Source organism: Hyaena hyaena, unplaced genomic scaffold (assembly GCF_003009895.1).
Source record: "Hyaena hyaena isolate Hyena2069 unplaced genomic scaffold, ASM300989v1 scaffold_4, whole genome shotgun sequence".
Taxonomy (NCBI): Eukaryota; Metazoa; Chordata; class Mammalia; order Carnivora; family Hyaenidae; genus Hyaena; species Hyaena hyaena.
The window spans coordinates 4,290,008-4,306,710 of record NW_024080636.1 but is presented as its reverse complement, the minus strand read 5'-3'; the positions used below and the strand labels follow the sequence as shown (position 1 = coordinate 4,306,710).

At 56.5% G+C, this 16,703-nt stretch overlaps 1 protein-coding gene across 1 annotated transcript in view; it reads right to left on the bottom strand.

Annotated features, from left to right (window-relative positions):
• The window catches only part of PARVB (parvin beta), a 92,136-nt gene that overhangs the window by 70,310 nt on the left and 5,123 nt on the right, over positions 1-16,703 (bottom strand). The gene's annotated exons all lie outside the window — the stretch shown is intronic.

Genomic DNA, 16,703 nt, shown 5'->3' with positions numbered 1-16,703 from the left:
ATTCCATTATTTCCAAGGGGTGGGGGTGCGGGACCGGGGTGAGGGCAGGTCACACACACTGTTGGAACCACGGGATGAGAGGGAGCCTGACGTCCTTCAGCCTCTACTGGATCCTAAGACGCCCCTGGACCTCTGCCCGGTCCACGTTCACACCGCCTCTCGGGTGGCGGCCCGACCCGGAGTGCTCCGGGTCCACGTGGGGACCTTCAAACTGCACTCGCGGCCGCTCTGGCTGGAGAAGCGCTGAGGCTGTCAGCGGGTCCAAGGCCAGACAGAGCCTCAGACGCCGCTGTAACAAAGAACCATACACCAGGGTGGGGGTGGGGGTGGGGGGGCGGCTCCTCAGATCCAGAGGCCCCAAGGCAGAGGGCAAGGTGGAGGGCCGTGTCCCCTCTGATCGCTCCAGGGGAGGGTCCTCATCCCTCTCCCTGGTGTCTGCTGGTGGCTCCCGGGCTGGTGGCTGACCCACCTCCCTGTCTGCCTCTGACATCGCACAGCCTCCTCTCCCCAGTGACTTCGCTCTTCTCCAATCGGACGGGAGGAGGGGCCCATCCCACCCCGGTACCTCATCCTAACCTACGGCTAAATCACATCTGCACAGACCCTATTTCCAAATAAGGTCACATTCACAGGCCCTGGGGGTTAGGACTTGAATACCTCTTTTGCAGGGGGGTGGGGATACGATTCAACCCAAGACGGACACCTTCCGCCACAAGACGTGATGTGAACCCAAGCCGAGGGCATCTGTCGGGAGCGTCACTTACCAAACGCGTGCCGACCAGAGCAAGTGCTCCTTCCACCAAGAGGGAATGCGGGCGGTTCCTCTCTCCCTTCTCCCTCGCGGAGTCTGAAGCCCGCTCACGGAGACCCGGAGCCACTTGCCGGGCTCGCGTCAGGCCCGGGCCTCCAGGGCCGGCCTTCGGGCCCCCACGCCCAGGGACGGAGTCACAGGCTGCGCACGGCTACAGCCCGGCCGGCCGGAGAGTCTCCACCTACCTGCACTTGTAATTAGCCCCCAGCGCCCAGACCAGCCCGCCTGACGCAACGGCGCTTCCCCGGCCTCCCTCTCACTTCATTAGGACCCCAGGTGTAATTTGCAGCAGGGAATTTGTAGCCACAAGCTCATGGCTTTGATTACACGGCACCTGTCAAAGGCGACCCTCGCCACTAACTGGCGGGAAGATGTTTACAGCTGCCAGGCTAAGGTGTCACGGAGATGCGTCTCCTCTCGTGGCTGTTACTCAGCACAGATGGTGCTCAGGAGCCCACGGCACCGAGGGGGGGCAGGGGGAGGGCACCACAGGCCACCAAGGCCATTATTCCGCAGATCAGACAGCAAACACCAGACCCCAGCACCTAAAAGGGGCATTTGCATGGCACAGGTGACAACAAAACCCGGCCTGTCCCCAACAGCACTTTCTCTGCCCAATTTTCTCCTCTCTGCACCTGGGGACAAACGCTTGGGGGACAGGTCACAGCTCACAGGATCTTTTCCCATGTGTTAACACATTTAATTCTTTTCTTTTTAAATTTTTTAACCTTTATTCATTTTTGGACAGAGAGAGACAGAGCATGAGCAGGGGAAGGTCAGAGAGAGAGGGAGACACAGACTCTGAAACAGGCTCCAGGCTCTGAGCTGTCAGCACAGAGCCTGACGCAGGGCTCGAACTCATGAACCGCGAGATCAGGACCTGAGTGGAAGTCGGCTGCTTCACCGACTGAGCCCCCCAGCTGCCCCATAACACATTTAATTCTTCAAACAATCCCAGTATTGGTAAGAGAGCTGTTGCCATCAATGCCCTTGTTCAGAGAATGGGACGAGGCTGAGCCCAGGTCAAGGTTACCAAGCTAAGAGGGGCCCAGTGACCTGGGTCCTGTGCCTTCCTTCAAGTCGGCAGCATACGGAGTCTTAGCAGAAGGTCCCGGGGGAACTGGGTTGATGGCCTTTCTTTTCTTTCTGTTTTTTTTTTTTAATATTTTTATTTATTTCTAGGAGAGAGAGAGAGACAGCATGAGCAGGGGAGGGTCAGAGAGAGAGGGAGTCACAGGCTGAAACAGGCTCCAGGCTCTGAGCTGTCAGCACAGAGCCCGACGCGGGGCTCAAACCCACGAACCGCGAGATCATGACCCAAGCGAAAGTCGGACGCTTAACCGACTAAGCCACCCAGGTGCCCCGATGGCCTTTCTTTTCTAGTAACAGTTGAAGAAGACAGAAAGGACGAGACACATCCCTCAGAGCAGTAGAGGGTGGGATCTGGGTGAGCCCGGGTGAGCCCAGGCGCTGCCTGCCCACCGTACTGAGCAGGTGCAGGGCTGGCTCAAGGCGGGCGCAGCGACCCCACTCCTGCCAGAGACGCACAGAGGCCGAGGCCTGCTCGGCCAGTGCACCGAAACACACTTGCGTCGTGCTCTGGGTGGCTGAGCCCACGTCCTGGGCAGAGACAGCGCCCCCGCCTTTCAGAGGAACGAGCGACCCAATTTGAGCTGCATTTCCCGCTTGAATCTCCAGGGCTACCTACCGCGGGCCCTAAAGCGCTCACAAGGCGCTCAGAATTCAGGCTTAAAATTGGATCGCTCCGACACGGAGGAAAATAAAAACCAATCAGCCTGGCAGCAGCGGGGCGCTGCCTCCGAGGGCCCATCACCACCGAGGAATTTAATCAAGCTCGGAATGCCATCGGCGTGTGTGGGTCCCCAGCTCACGCCTTCACCTGCGGACACCCGCGCCGGCGGCAAGGTGCGGAATCACACCCAAATCTCATCAGGCCGCATCACCCCGAGAAACAGAGCGAAGGGTCTCGTCTGGCGACTGAAGGAGCAAAGAGGGAAGGAAAAGAGCCCCCTCCGTGGCTCGTGGACGGGGTCATCCATTCTGACAGCGACACACGCCACGTTCACAGAAGTCTGCCTACTTCGGGGGGGGGGGGGAGGCTGCTCAGCAGGAGACCTGGCTTCCCCCAGCCTCGGGCCTCAGTTTCCCCCTGAGAATGAGACTCTACTTGCATTTCATTTCTCTGGGAAGGTGGCCCAGCCCAGAGCACAGCCGCGGGGCCAGCGACCTCAGTGCTGGAGGCCATGTAGCACAGGTTGACATGCGAGGGTGCACGGGGGGCCCAGCCTCGGTACACGGCACAAGGGCCGGCCTGGTGGCCTGGGGGTGGGGGAGGGGAGGCAGGCCTCTCCACCCCCCACCCCTGTGATGCTGGAGGCATGTGAGCCACACGTGCGGGGCAGGGTCGCAGGCTGTTCGAGGCCGCCCCTCTTGCTTACAGAAGCCAAAGCTTTTTGCCAAAATACTGCAGGCTGGGCCTCTGTCGCTGTCCGGCTCACAGTCCCAACGCTCCAGCTCAGAGCCTAGACCTTCTCTCCACACAGAAGTAGGAATGCGGATTCTGCTGAATTCACCTCGTTCAAATGCAAGGCCCTGAGGTGCGCTGCTCTTTTATCTTGGGGGGGGGGTTGTTTGTGGGGTTTTTGGCAACACCTCCGGGGCAGCAAGGGACCCAAGTGTCCACTGGGAGACAGCTGTCCATGACCAAGGCCACACTCTGCCCCAAACAGTGGCCCCCAGGACTGAACACCCCCTGCCCCAGATTAACAGTTCTGTTTCCCTCCTGCCTGGCTGGATAGCTGGGTCTCCGCCTCAGGCCCCTCTTTAAAAATAAACACACGTTGGGGCGCCTGGGGGGCTCAGTCGGTTAAGCGTCCGACTTTCGCTTGGGTCATGATCTCGCGGTTCGTGGGTTCGAGCCCCGCGTTGGGCTCTGTGCTGACTGCCAGCTCGGAGCCTGGAGCCTGTTTCAGAGTCTGTATCTCCCTCTCTCTCTGACCCTCCCCTGCTCATACTGTCTCTCTCCTAGAAATAAAAATATTTTAAAAAAATAAAAAATAAAAAAAAAATAAACACACGTCAGGGGCGCCTGGGGGGCTCAGTCGGTTAAGCGTCCAACTTTGGCTCAGGTCATGATCTCGCAGTTTGTGAGTTCAAGCCCCATGTCCAGCTCTGTGCTGACAGCTCGGAGCCTGGAGCCTGCTTCCGATTCTGTCTCCCTCTCTCTGCCCCTCCCCCACTGGTGCTCGGTGTCTTTCTCTCTCAAAAAGAAGTCAAATAAAAAAAATTTTTTTTAATAAATACACCTTGAAAGAGACAGCCAGACAAAGGAGCAGACTCCCTGAGGCTGTCACCAGCCCTGGTGCTGATCCTCAGCCTGACAGGACAGTGTCACCTGTGTCACTGGTGGTCAGGACCGGACGGGGGCCTGGGCCAGTCTCTGCCTGGCCCCCCGCCTCACCTCACACACTCCTGCCCGCGGCCTCCCTGTCCCCCCCACACACACACCCCAGGCACACAGGCTGTACTGTGTCCTGAGGCTGCAGTAACTAAAGGCTACAGCCCGGGGACGTAAACATGGGACCATGCCCTCTCCCCACCCTGTCTCCACTCTGGAGGTTGGACCCCCCGGATCAAGGTGCCGTGCCTCTGTCCTGATTCCCCTTTCTGTCCGGACGCAGCCACACCGGCTCAGGGACCCCCAAAGAGGCTCCCTCCAGATAAGGTGGCTCTCGGAGGTACTGGGGGTTGGGTTTGCAGCCCATGAAGGTCGTGGGCTCGTGACTCCCCACCCCCCCCAGCCTTCCCGAATGCTGTACACGCCCTGGGCGCTAAACTCGCTCATCCTTCTGCATGAGCTCAAGAGCCACAGGGCAGCCCTCCCGGACCCCAGGCAGGGTGGGCCCCCACCGCGTACTTTGAGGTCCCTCCTCCCCACAGCAGGCCTGGAGGGTCCCGTCCGCTCCCCGCTCGCTGCAAAAGGCCCGCCGTCTCGCTGGGCAGGGTCCGGGCTCTACCCCAGTGCCCGCCCCACCAGTGTCCTCTGAAGGAACAAAGGGCCAGTAAGGGGAGTGGAGGCAGCTGGAGAACACGGGTCTCCAGGCCACGCCCCCAAATGTCTTTAACCTCGTGTCCTGGAGGGGCCTCGAGGGACCCCAAATATGTCCCTGCATTTCCACTGTGGGTCCCAGGTGCCATCTGGAGGGAAACCTCCCTACGAGTCTTTCAGGAAGGCCTCCATCGTGCCCATTTTATGGACGAGGAAACTAAGGCAGAGGGTGACAGTGACCCACGCAGGGCGACAAGGCAGAGTGCGGCCCAGTGGCTGGGGGCTCAGGCTCAAGGCGGCTCTCAGCTCCCCACGTCCAAGCCACTGGGCCCCGGGCCAGAGCATTCTCCTCTCGTCTCCATCCCTGAGGTTCCTCATCTGTGAAATGGGTCACAACGGCGCCCGCCCTCCCGCTGCCGTGAGGATGACGCAGCACTGAGGGTGCGGCCTGGCTGAGGAGGAAGACAGGACGCCGGGGCCCCAGGCCTCCCTACAGCTGGGCTCTGTGCTCAAGCTCCGCGTGCATGACTTCGACTAATCCTCAAAGCCATCAGAGATCCGGTGCCTGTTCCCTGCCTCGCTGATAAGGGCCCCGAGGCTCCGGTCAGCAGACTCTGACCTCATCCTCCAAGCCCCGGGCTGCGCCCTCCACGCTGCCCATAGTAAACGGTGCAAACCCCTGTGACCCCACCGAGGCTTCTGCAGAACCTTCTGGGGTTAACACACCACCGCGGCATCCCGCGCCTCTTTCGATCAGGTGAATCCAGGGGGTGCTGCACAGGGAGATAACGTGCAGTCAACACAGCCTGCTTCGCAGCTTAATGGTTGTCAGATGCACCGTCCTCTGTGCCCGGCCCTGGCCCCCATCAGCCTTGCACTTGGGAACAGCTGGCGTCGTCCACCTCCGGGGCCGGGAGCCCATGCCCCGCTGCAGCCAGCCCCCTCCCCGCCCCTATCAGCAGGGTTCTGACCTCCCCTCTGGGCTCAGAGTGAGACACCAGCAAGTGGGACACTCAGAGGGTCCCAGCCAGCCAGGAACCAGGCTGCCGGGCGCCACGCCACATTCATCCCGGGCATGGACGTCTTCCATGTACGACAGCATCCAAAGGGATAAACGACCAGGGATAAATCTAAGGAAGGAGGCAAAAAGCCTTGTGCACTGAGCACCGCAAAACACTGCTAAGGCAGCTTAAAGAAAACCTAAATAAATGGATCGGCATCCCTGTTCAGGGATAAGAGGGCTTAATATTGCTAAAACCATGAGACTACCCACAGTGATCTGCAAATTCTATGCAATCCCTACAAAATCCCCATGGTGACTTTTATGGGAATAGGAAAATTCACCTTAAAATTTCCAGGGGTTCTCAAAGGACTCCAGCTTAGCCAAGACAGTGTTGAAAACAAAGGACAAAATGGAAGGAATTTACGACGAAGCTGCAGCAACGGAGTCAGTGTGGTGCTGGCATAGGACAGACGTACAGACCGATGACACAGAAGGGACAGCCCAGAAACAGACCCACACACGGATGGTCAACTGACTTTCGGCAGGGCAGCAAGATCGTGGGGGATAAAGAGTGGATGGCAAGGGCGAGGGGAGCCCCCAGGCTGGGTCTTGCCCGCCCATCGGGGCCGTGAGCGCTGGGCCGGGATCTGGGCAGGGCCACTGTGCCCCCAGCCTGTCCCGGGTCTGGGGGGCGGGGGGCTCAAATGCACAGATGAGTGGCCACCTCCTTGGGAGGCCAAATGGTAACGAACGCCAGGGAGCAAAGGAGAGTTTGAGAAGCCAGGGCTGAGCATCTGACACCAGACGCAGCAACAGAAGTCCTCAAATCCCTTGGGCCCCTTGGGGCGCCTGGGTGGCTCAGTCGGTTAAGCGTCCGGCTTCAGCTCAGGTCATGATCTCGCGGTTCATAGTTTCGAGCCCCGTGTCGGGCTCTGTGCTGATGGCCTGGAGCCTGCTTCAGATTCTGTGTCTCCGTCTCTCTCTGCCCCTCCCCCACTTGTGCTCTGTCTCTCTCTCTCTCTCACTCTCTAATAAATAAACGTTAAATCCCTTAGGCCTGTAGCATCCATGACTCATTCCCCTCCTTGCATCATTCAGAGCAGCGTACTGAAACCATCGTCTTGACCCAGCGGGTTGTGAAATCAGCTCAGTGTGACCGACACATTTCTCTGACAAACTGACACAGCATCGAATAGAAAAGGTCAGTGTGTTTCACTTACAGAAGATAGGAGTTCGTGGATATGAATAAATGTAGCCAAACGTTTGAACTGGTTGGCGTTTCTGAGTAAACTGCCTTCCTTACCACCGGGTCAAAGTCAAATGAAAAGTTTAACAGACACCTGTCTCAGCTCAGAGCTTCTGACCATTCGTCGGCCCCACAGGAATCTCATCAAAGTCTCCCCCCCACCCCCCACCGCCCTGGAAGCACTCAAGGTCGGGCAAAACTGCGCACACAATGGCGGGGGTCCCCATTCTTGCTTTCCCAATGAAGACAGCGTCACATTCGCCTCAGCGCATGGCAGTGGGGATCAGATGCGACCATCTGAGCCAGCGCCAGCCCCCTGATGGGAAACGGCGGCCACCAGGCAGGCAGCGGCCAGGGACAGGAGAGTGAGAAAGGGGACTCCACCAACCCACAGGCCCCCAGATCGCCCCTCCTCACCCCCAGGTTAGGGACCTCACCTTGGAAACATGCAAAGACGCTGACCTACGGTGGGAGAGAAACCGACAAGGTCAGGCGTCCGCTCTCAGCCGAACCATTATTCTCCTAACTGCTTTCCGGACAAAGAAGTCACACTCCCTGCAATTCGCCCTTGTCAAGTGCTCAGTGAGTGAGGATATTCACCTGCTCTGTGGCCGTCACCACAATCGGGGCAGGGACATTTTCATCCCCCCAGAAAGAAGCCCTGTCCGGCAGGAGCCCCCCCATCCTCCGTAGTCTGTCGCAAGCACTGAGCTCCTACTTCGTCTCTGCGGATTTGCCTGTTCTGTACATTCCCTAACTGCAGACACATGTGACATGTGGCCCTTGGTGTCTGGCTTCTGTCACCGAGCATCCTGTTTCCAGGCTGTGGTACGTGTCAGTACCTCATTCCCTTTTCCTGCTGCACAGTACTCCCTTTTATGGCTAGACCAGACTGTGTTCATGCATTCGCCTGCCAAAGGGCATCGGGCTGTCTCTGTGTCACAGCAGTTCTCGCTGATAGCACTCACGTCCTGGAAGTGATCAAGCCAGCTACGTGTGTACAAAAGAGAATATTTCTAGAGCGCCTGGGGGGCTCAGTCGGTTAAGCGTCCGACTTCAGCTCAGGTCATGATCTCACGGTTCATGGGTTCGAGCCCCACGTCGGGCTCTGTGCTGACAGCTCAGAGCCTGGAGCCTGTTTCAGATTCTGTGTCTCCCTCTGTCTCTCTGCCCCTCCCCTGTCCACGCTGTCTCTCTCTCTCTCTCAGAAATAAATAAAACATTAAAAAAAATTTTTTGAGGAATATTTCTTTCCTTTTTTCCCCCCCAAGAGATCTTCTAAGCAAGAAAATTAGGATCAGCCTATGAGCAGGGCTCGGAGAAACAAAAACTTAATAATAATTGTTGAAACGTGTCCTTGCAGTGAGGCCCAAGCAAAAAGTAAAATAAAAGCAGAGCCCAGCTGCACACAATAAGACTGAAATTCCGCGTGCTGCTCCAACAAAATTTCAAATCATTAAAATCTCATTATACTAATAATATGCTTGCTAGTCAGACTTAACTAAAACACTCTCTTCCCCTAACAAAGTGCAGACGTTCTCAGAAGCAGCAGCGCCACGGGACGTTTGAAGATGACAGCTCTCGGGCCCCGTGTTTTCCGTCCTGTCGCCACAAACGCCCGCAGCCGGCACCTGATCAGGCGACAGCAGAGATCACAACCTGCCTCATCTGGAGCTCCGGCCCTTCACGGACGTCCCCGCCTCCTGAGTGCTCTTCGATGGAAACAACCGTCCAAATACGTCATGATGACCTCATGCTGTTTTATTACTTCCGCCCATTTGCCACCAGCTGGTCGTCGGTTCCTGCCCGTCTTCTCTATGTGAGGGGGTCCGGAGGTAGCAGTCACAGGGACAGCTGGCACCCATGGAGGGCTTGCTCCAGGCCTGGCCCAGGCAATCCCCCCCAATACTGTATTATTAAGATTTTCTTTTTTAAAAATTTTTTTTTCTGAGAGAGAGACAGCATGAACAGAGGAGGGTCAGAGAGAGAGGGAGACACAGAATCTTAAACAGGCTCCAGGCTCTGAGCTAGCTGTCAGCACAGAGCCCGATGCGGGGCTTGAACCCACGAGCCGTGAGATCATGACCTGAGCTGAAGTCGGACGCTTAACCGACTGAGCCAGCCAGGCGCCCCTGTATTATTAACATTTTCAATTGGCACCTGGGTAGCTTTGTCAATAAAGCATCTGACTTGGGCTCAAGGCCATGATCTCACAGTTTGTGGGTTTGAGCCCTGCGTCGGGCTCTGTGCTGACAGTGCAGAGCATGGAGCCTGTTTCGGATTCTCTCTCTGCCCCTTCCTGCTCCTGTTCTCTCTCTCTCTCAAAAATAAATAAACATTAAAAAAAAAAATTCAAACAGGGGCACCTGGGTGGCTCAGTCGGTTGAGCGTGCGACTTCGGCTCAGGTCATGATCTCACAGGTCGTGGGTTCGAGCCCCGTGTTGGGCTCTGTGCTGACTGCCAGCTCAGGGCCTGGAGCCTGTTTCAGATTCTGTGTCTCCCTCTCTGTCTCTCTGACCCTCCCCTGCTCACTCTCTCTCTTTCTCAGAAATACATAAAAACATTAAAAAATTAAAAAAAGAAATTCAATCACACAGAAACCCGTGAAGAACTTGACAGTGAGCATCGGTCTACCCACTGCCTAGAATCCAGGCTAACACTTTTCTGTAACTGTTTCCTTTTGTATCCATCCACCCCTCCATCTACCCCGCAATCTGCCTGCCCCAACAAATGGCCACGGATCTAGTGCCTTAAAAACACCACCCACGGAGCATCACATAGTTAGGGGGGTCACAAGTCCAGAAGGGGTTTCACCGGCTAGAATCAAGCTGCGGGCAGAGCTGTGCCCGTATTCCGTGGCTTCCAGACCCACCTCACCCCAACCTGTTTCTACTGACACACCTCCTTCCGTCACATGGACTCTCCCTCAGGGTCTGGCTTCTCTCCTCACGCACAGCGGGTTTGAAGGTCACCATGTTGCTGTGGGCACCACTACCCTGTCCCTTCTAACTGGCTCAGGAGCCTTCCGTCCTAGGAATACCCCCCCGCCCCCCTGTGCTCTCCTCCACTCTCCCCCTAGAGGGCACCCAAGCCGCTTCCGGTCAGTCCAGCAGCTATTATGACTAAAGCTATAAACGTTCTTGGACAAGTCTTCTTACGGGCATGGGCCATTTCTCTTGAGTCAGTATCTCAGACTGGAATTGCTGGGGGTGGGGGGGGGGTGTATGTTCAGTTTCTAAAGAAACTGCCAAACCTGGGGTGCCTGGGGGGCTCAGTTGATTGTCTGACTTGGGCTCAGGTCATGATCTCACAGTTCAGGAGTTCGAGCCCCGCGTTGGGCTCTGTGCGGACAGCTCAGAGCCTGGAGCTACTGTGGATTCTGGGTCTCCCTCTCTCTCTGCCCCTCCCCTACTGGCGCTGTGTCTTGCTCTGCCTCTCAAATTTTAATAAATGTAAAAAAAAAAATTTTTTTTTAATGGAGAAACTACCAAACTAACATCCTAGGTGACTGCACCTCCGCACCCCCCAAGCACCTCTCCCCGCCTTCCCCCTCCCGGGCACAAGGTGAGGGCTCGTCCCCCGTCCCCACCACTTCGGTGGCGCCGGGGGGCGTGAGGTGCACCTGGTTCTCTTCTGTGGCTCATTTCCTGGATGCCTAACGATGCTTTTCCAGATGCACACTGGCCATTCGTACATCTTTGGTGGAGTGTCGTTCAGACATTTTATCTACCCTTTTATTGCGTTTTTCTTCACTATCAAGCGGTAAGAGTTCTTTACGGATCACGGACAGCAGTCCTTTATCAGACCGGTGCTTCGGGAACTGTGCTGACTGTGAGTTACAATAAGGAATCTATCTGTTTGGTCCCCGGCCCGGAGGTTCTAAAACCCCAGCAGTGTCCTAAGTGATGAGAGAGACAGTCCCCCGAAGGAAGGGCTGGTTGCCAAGGGGGAACCAACCAGATTAGAGAGCTGGCTCTTGCAGCCTCTCTCCCCCCCACCCCCGCCCCACCCCCCACCCTCTGGGGCAACAGACGGGGTTCAGTCACCAATGACCAATGACTTCATCAATCGTGCCTATACAATGAAGCCTCCATAGAAACCCAAGAGGAGGGGCTTGGGAAAGCCCCCAGGCTGGTGAGCAAGCGCAGGTGCGGGTCAGTGGCGCCCACCCACCCCCCTGGCACCCTCTGCATCTCCTCTGTGCGGCGGCTCCTGAGTGACCCTTGCATGCGAGCCCGTGATCTGGGGAGTAGAACGTTTCTCTGGTGCGAGCAAATTAAGGGGACCCAAGGAGGGGTCTTGGGAACCCCTGATTTGCAGCCGTGGCTCCGAAGCACCAGTGAGGCCCCGGGCTTGCGCCTGGCAGGCTGGGACAGGTGTGTGGGGCTGAGCCCTGTCTGCGTAGACAGTGTCTGAATTGAGCTGAATCACAGGACACCCGGCTGGTGTCACAGAACTGCTTGGGGGGTTCATTCCCCCCCCATCAGAATTTCTGTCAGCACCACAGTGGGTGACCCCAGGGGAACAGATACGAGAATCCAAGGGATATTCTCTCCCGCCCTATGGCTTGACTGGGCCCAGTTTAAATCACATCATTTCACTTAACAACCCACTTCACTCATCAACAACCCTAGAGGTAAGGACTCTTTGCAAAGGAGGAAACTGAGGCACAGGGCTGGGAAGTACCTCCCCAAGGTCAAGGCCCAGAGCGCCACAGGATCGGTCCAACCCTTGGAAGCTGGGCTCCACGATCTGTGGCCCTAAAGCACTACAAGGACCGCTTCCTGCTGACTTGGCAAATACACAGAGACACACGGTAAGTGGCGGAAGATCATTTCTTATCGGAGGCCTAGGACGCAGGCCAGCAGGGAGGGGCCGGGCTCTGCGCCAACAGCTCCCCCCACCAGGAACACACAAAGGGGCCCCGACCTGCCGGAGGCATCCGTGAAGCGAAGGGGCAGAGGGGCAGCGTTGGTGAGGGGCCCCCAGGCAGGGGGGAATCGGGGAGGCGGGAGGGGGCTGGCAGGAAGGGTGGGCACTGCAGCCGCCCGCGGCCTGTCTTCTTTCTGTAAAAGCAACAAGCCCGTCCAGCACAGAATGGCCATCACCTTCCTGCCACCACGGCTGAGAGCCTCTCAAGCGCCAGAGCAGAAAGCGGCTTTTACGGTGAGCCAGCTGGGAAAATGATTCTCAGCGGACTCACTTCTCCGGGCTACCGGGGTTTTAATCTCCCCGGCTGGGGGCACGACCTCTGCTACGGACCGCACTTCCCTGAGCCCGTCCGCTCATCTGCACAATGGGTATAAGCACACGGCACCCGCTTGCCCCGCTCTGTGTGAGCAGGAGACGGGCGGATGCAGCGCCATGCCTGGGCCATTACAAGGGCCCAACGAGGTCGCCAGAGACCCCATTCTGGCTTTTCTTCCTGTTTAATTCTTCTTTTATATTCTTGCCCTCACATGCCCCCTGATGATCCTCTATCAGCCTGTATATATCACGTATGGATCCGTTCGGGACTTACTTTGAAAGAGTATTTTCAAAATAGGGGCGCCTGGGTGGCTCAGTCGGTTGAGCCTCCAACTTTGGCTCAGATCATGATCTCGCGGTTCGTGGGTTCGAGCCCCGCATCAGGCTCTCTGCTGACAGCTCAGAGCCTGGAGCTGCTTCGGATTCTGTGTCTCCCTCTCTCTGCCCCTCCCCTGTTCACACTGTCTCTCTCTCTCTCAGAAATAATTAAAAATAAAAAAAATAATAATAAGTAGGAGAAAAAGAGAGAGAGGAAGACTTCAAGAGAGGCTTTGGGGGAAGAGTTCCCTTAAATCCCATCCGTACCAGCCCGGTGGCCCCCTCTCCCCAGGCCGCCACAAGGGTGCTCCGTCCACAAAGCGGGACCTGCAGCGTCTGGCTCCATGGTGAGGGGAAGCAGGCTCCAAACACCGGCAGCAGCCAAGGGTCCCTGCGACCGGCAGCCACTTCCTGGGGGGGCTGGGTTCAGGCAAGCTCCGCCTAAGTCAGGAGTCAGGGGACGTCTGTCCCCTCCTTCACTTCTTAAAAACTTACTATGACAGCAAAGCCTAGATCCTTTGGAATTACAATTTTTCAGATGAAATACAAAAGTATATATGTTTTTAAAACAACAGGCATAGGGGCGCCTGGGGGCCTCAGTCAGTGAAGCGTCCAACTCCCGACTTCAGCTCAGGTCATGAGTTTGAGCCCCATGTGGGGTTTCCATGTGGGATTCTGTCTCTGCCCTTTCTCACTTGTTTTCTCTCTCTAAGAAAATAAATTTAAAAAATTTTTTAAATAAAGTAGGCATAAAAAACTATTAAGATGGCCTTGCTTACGGGCAACCAACGTTTGTGACGGATTCTGGCGACTAACAAGCCAAGGTTCAAAGACCCCAACCAAGAACAGTCATTTCAAAATGCCTAAACTCACGGGGTGCCCTGGCGGCTCAGTCAGCTAAGCGTCCGACTTTGGCTCAGGTCATGATCTATTCATGGTTGGTGGGTCCGAGCCCCACGTTGGGCTCTGTGCTGACAGCTCGGAGCCTGGAGCCTGCTTCCGATTCTGTATCTCCCTCTCTCTCTGCCCCTCCCCTGCTCATGCTCTGTCTCTAAAATAAATGAGCATTAAAAACATAATAATAAAAAAATGCCTAAGCTCAAATCCGTCTCCTTTCAACTACTAACACAAAAGCATTAAACCGTGTAGAGTTTGCCTACTGTTCTAGGTCTCCAGGCTGGCAAGGAAGTCCCATGAGGGACCCAGGCGGAGGCGCATCCCTCCCGACGCCCACCCGAGCTGACCTCCCCACCCAGGGTCCCGGCGATACCAGCTGCTCGGGAAACACGAGGAACTTGGCATTTCCCTGCAGTGCACACCTCAAACGCGCGTGTGCTGTGCTTCCTGGACGCCGTGGGCCCGGAGAACAAGCCCAACACCAGCAATCCTCAAATGCATATTTTGTGAAGGACTTATGTTACTTTGTTACCAACAGCTAACTAGCTGCTGCGTGGATACACAGTGAGAAAGAAGCAGCCAGGGCAGCTGAGGCCGTACAGGACCCAATGGGGCAGCGGGAAGAGGCTTCTCTGCAGGGGATGACATCGCTAAGGAATGAAGCCCCCCGTGTACAGCGCAGGCTGGACTGATCAGTCCCAGGATTCTTTCCCCCTGGGCCCGCACACAGCCTCAGAACCCTTCCCAACCCAGCAAGGAGCAGGCAGCCATCATACGTGCGGCGGAGTCTGCTCTCAAGCGAAGCCGCCTTGCCACCCCAGCGCTGCCCCTAACGGGCTCCCGGGTCACCGCCCTCACTCGCGACATCATCCTTGACTAACACTTCCTGGGCACGCCCTCAACGGCTGGTGAGACTTCCCCCCTTCGGCCTGTCATCCCCACACGGCCCAAGGGCCAGTGCCACCGCACTCCACGTGGTCCCGTGAGGACAGAGGCTCAGCGATGAGACGGGGTGCAGGCGGTGATCTGCGCCCCCCCTGCCCGCCGCCTCCCCCTGGAACAAACACACTGCGTCTCAGAGGAAAAGCCAAGCCCCTGGAGTGCTACCCCCCTTCACTTCTCCACCCACGAGTGAGGAAGAGGAGCCCCAGAGCTCGAACCACGGACCCTCGGAGGGGTTCCCACGGCCCCCCCCACTCAGAGGTGGTAGAAAAGGACCCCGCCGGCTTTGCAGGGCCCATCCGGCGCCTCCCAGGTGCACAAGCCCCCCGCCCCCCCGAAGGTGCCAGAGCCTGCTGCGCACTCCGCTCTTAATTACAGCCGGAAAGCCGTGGGGCTGAGAAGCAGCTCAATGATGCAAAAGCCGCCAAAAACCTCTCGGATTGAGTGCATTCCACACTGTGCGCTCTTCACCCCAACAGCAAGTAGTGTGGACGAGCAGATCAACACCACCGAGTCAACACGTTCACAATGTATTCCGAAGCTTCCCAATCTGTTGTTTCAGCCTCTGCATAATATGGTAAACAGCAAACAGAATCACCAGCAAGTAAAGCTGTTTTGCATCCGAGACCTAAAAAGCTAGAGCTGACGCGGAAGAGGAAACCTGCTTCCCCAGGGTGTGTCTTTTATGTGACGGAACCGCTATTTGGAAACTGGGAAACAGGTAAAGGTACCTACCTGCCCCCTGCCAACCTCACGGGGGGTGGAAATGGATCACACGGAGCGCTTAACAACGGCCCCCAGCAAGCACTTACCCGCTTACATCGTATAAACATCCCTTAATTATTCTGATGACCGGAGAGGGAGAACTGCGGCAAAGCAAGTTCGGGATGTGCGGTAACTATGAACTCCGGGGACTTGAGACAGGAATTCAGAGCAGAGCTCCTCTGATGAGTGGGGGGGTTGCCAAGGCGACGACTCTTTGGGGACCCAGCAGGAAGGGCCAGGATGCTGCGAAAACCACACAGAGTCAGCTGTTCCTAAAGAGCCCGTCTCTGCACAGGAAAGTAAGGAACATAAAAGCCGCCGCTGTGGGCTCAGAGTCACAGTTTCCATCTCTTACGGAAGCAAGGATTCCAAGAGATGTTAACGGGCCACCGGGGGAGGGGAGGGGGAAGCCGGGTCTGGTACAAGCAGACATGCCTACGTGTGTTTCTCTTGTAAAAAACCACCCCTCCCCCAGGCCACTCCACACCCCCACGACTCGGGGAACAAACAAGCGAAATGCTGGGTTTGAAGATTGCGAGCAGGATAATAATGAAAGGAAACTTTACAAAGCCACACCAAAAGCTCCCCTGAAACCCACTTCCTCTGGGCCAGAGAGAGGAAACACAGCACCGCTGTTTCCAGTGATTTCCACCCCACCTCCCTAAGGAATCTGTTGCAATCCAGGAGCTGGACAGAGTCGCAGACGAGCAGACAGTGCATTTCCTCTCCGACCGGGAGCTGCCCCTTCCCCCCCTCCAGGCACAGAAGCGGCACAAAGAAGAGGCATTTTGTCTTTGGAGCAAAGGGTGTGGAGTCGCTCTTCTCCTCGGAGGCAGGTTCTTCAGAGAAGAAGGGCCCTACCTGGCTTCTCTTACCATAGACCATTCTAGAACCCACCATGTGCATGGCCCTGGTCCTCACCTCCTCACATGCCTCCTCAGTCTCTTTCCCTTCTCATCGATGAGGAGACCCACCGACCTTAAACATGACCTGCGGTTAATGTTCTAAGGGGTCCGACAGATCAGCAAGGTGGTCACGTGACTGTCTGGACGGACCACGAATTCTAAGAGTCCTGCCTCCCTGGCCGAAGAGACAAAACTCATCACAAGGCCTTTTCCTGTATGTTGCCACAAAGAAAGACACGATTCCATTTTTATGTTTAAGGTAAATCAGGGACGCTCAGGTGGCTCAGTCGGTTAAGCGTCTGACTCTTGATTTTAGCTTGGTCATGATCTCACAGTTCGTGAATGTGAGCCGCACGTGGGGCTGGCTGTGCGCTGACCGCGCGGAGCCCTGCTTGGGACTCTCCCTCTCCTCTCTCTTAAAATAAACTGTTAAAAATAAAAGTAAATCCGAGGGCTGTTGGAAATCACTTCCAAGTTTGCAAAATGTCCTGAACAGGCT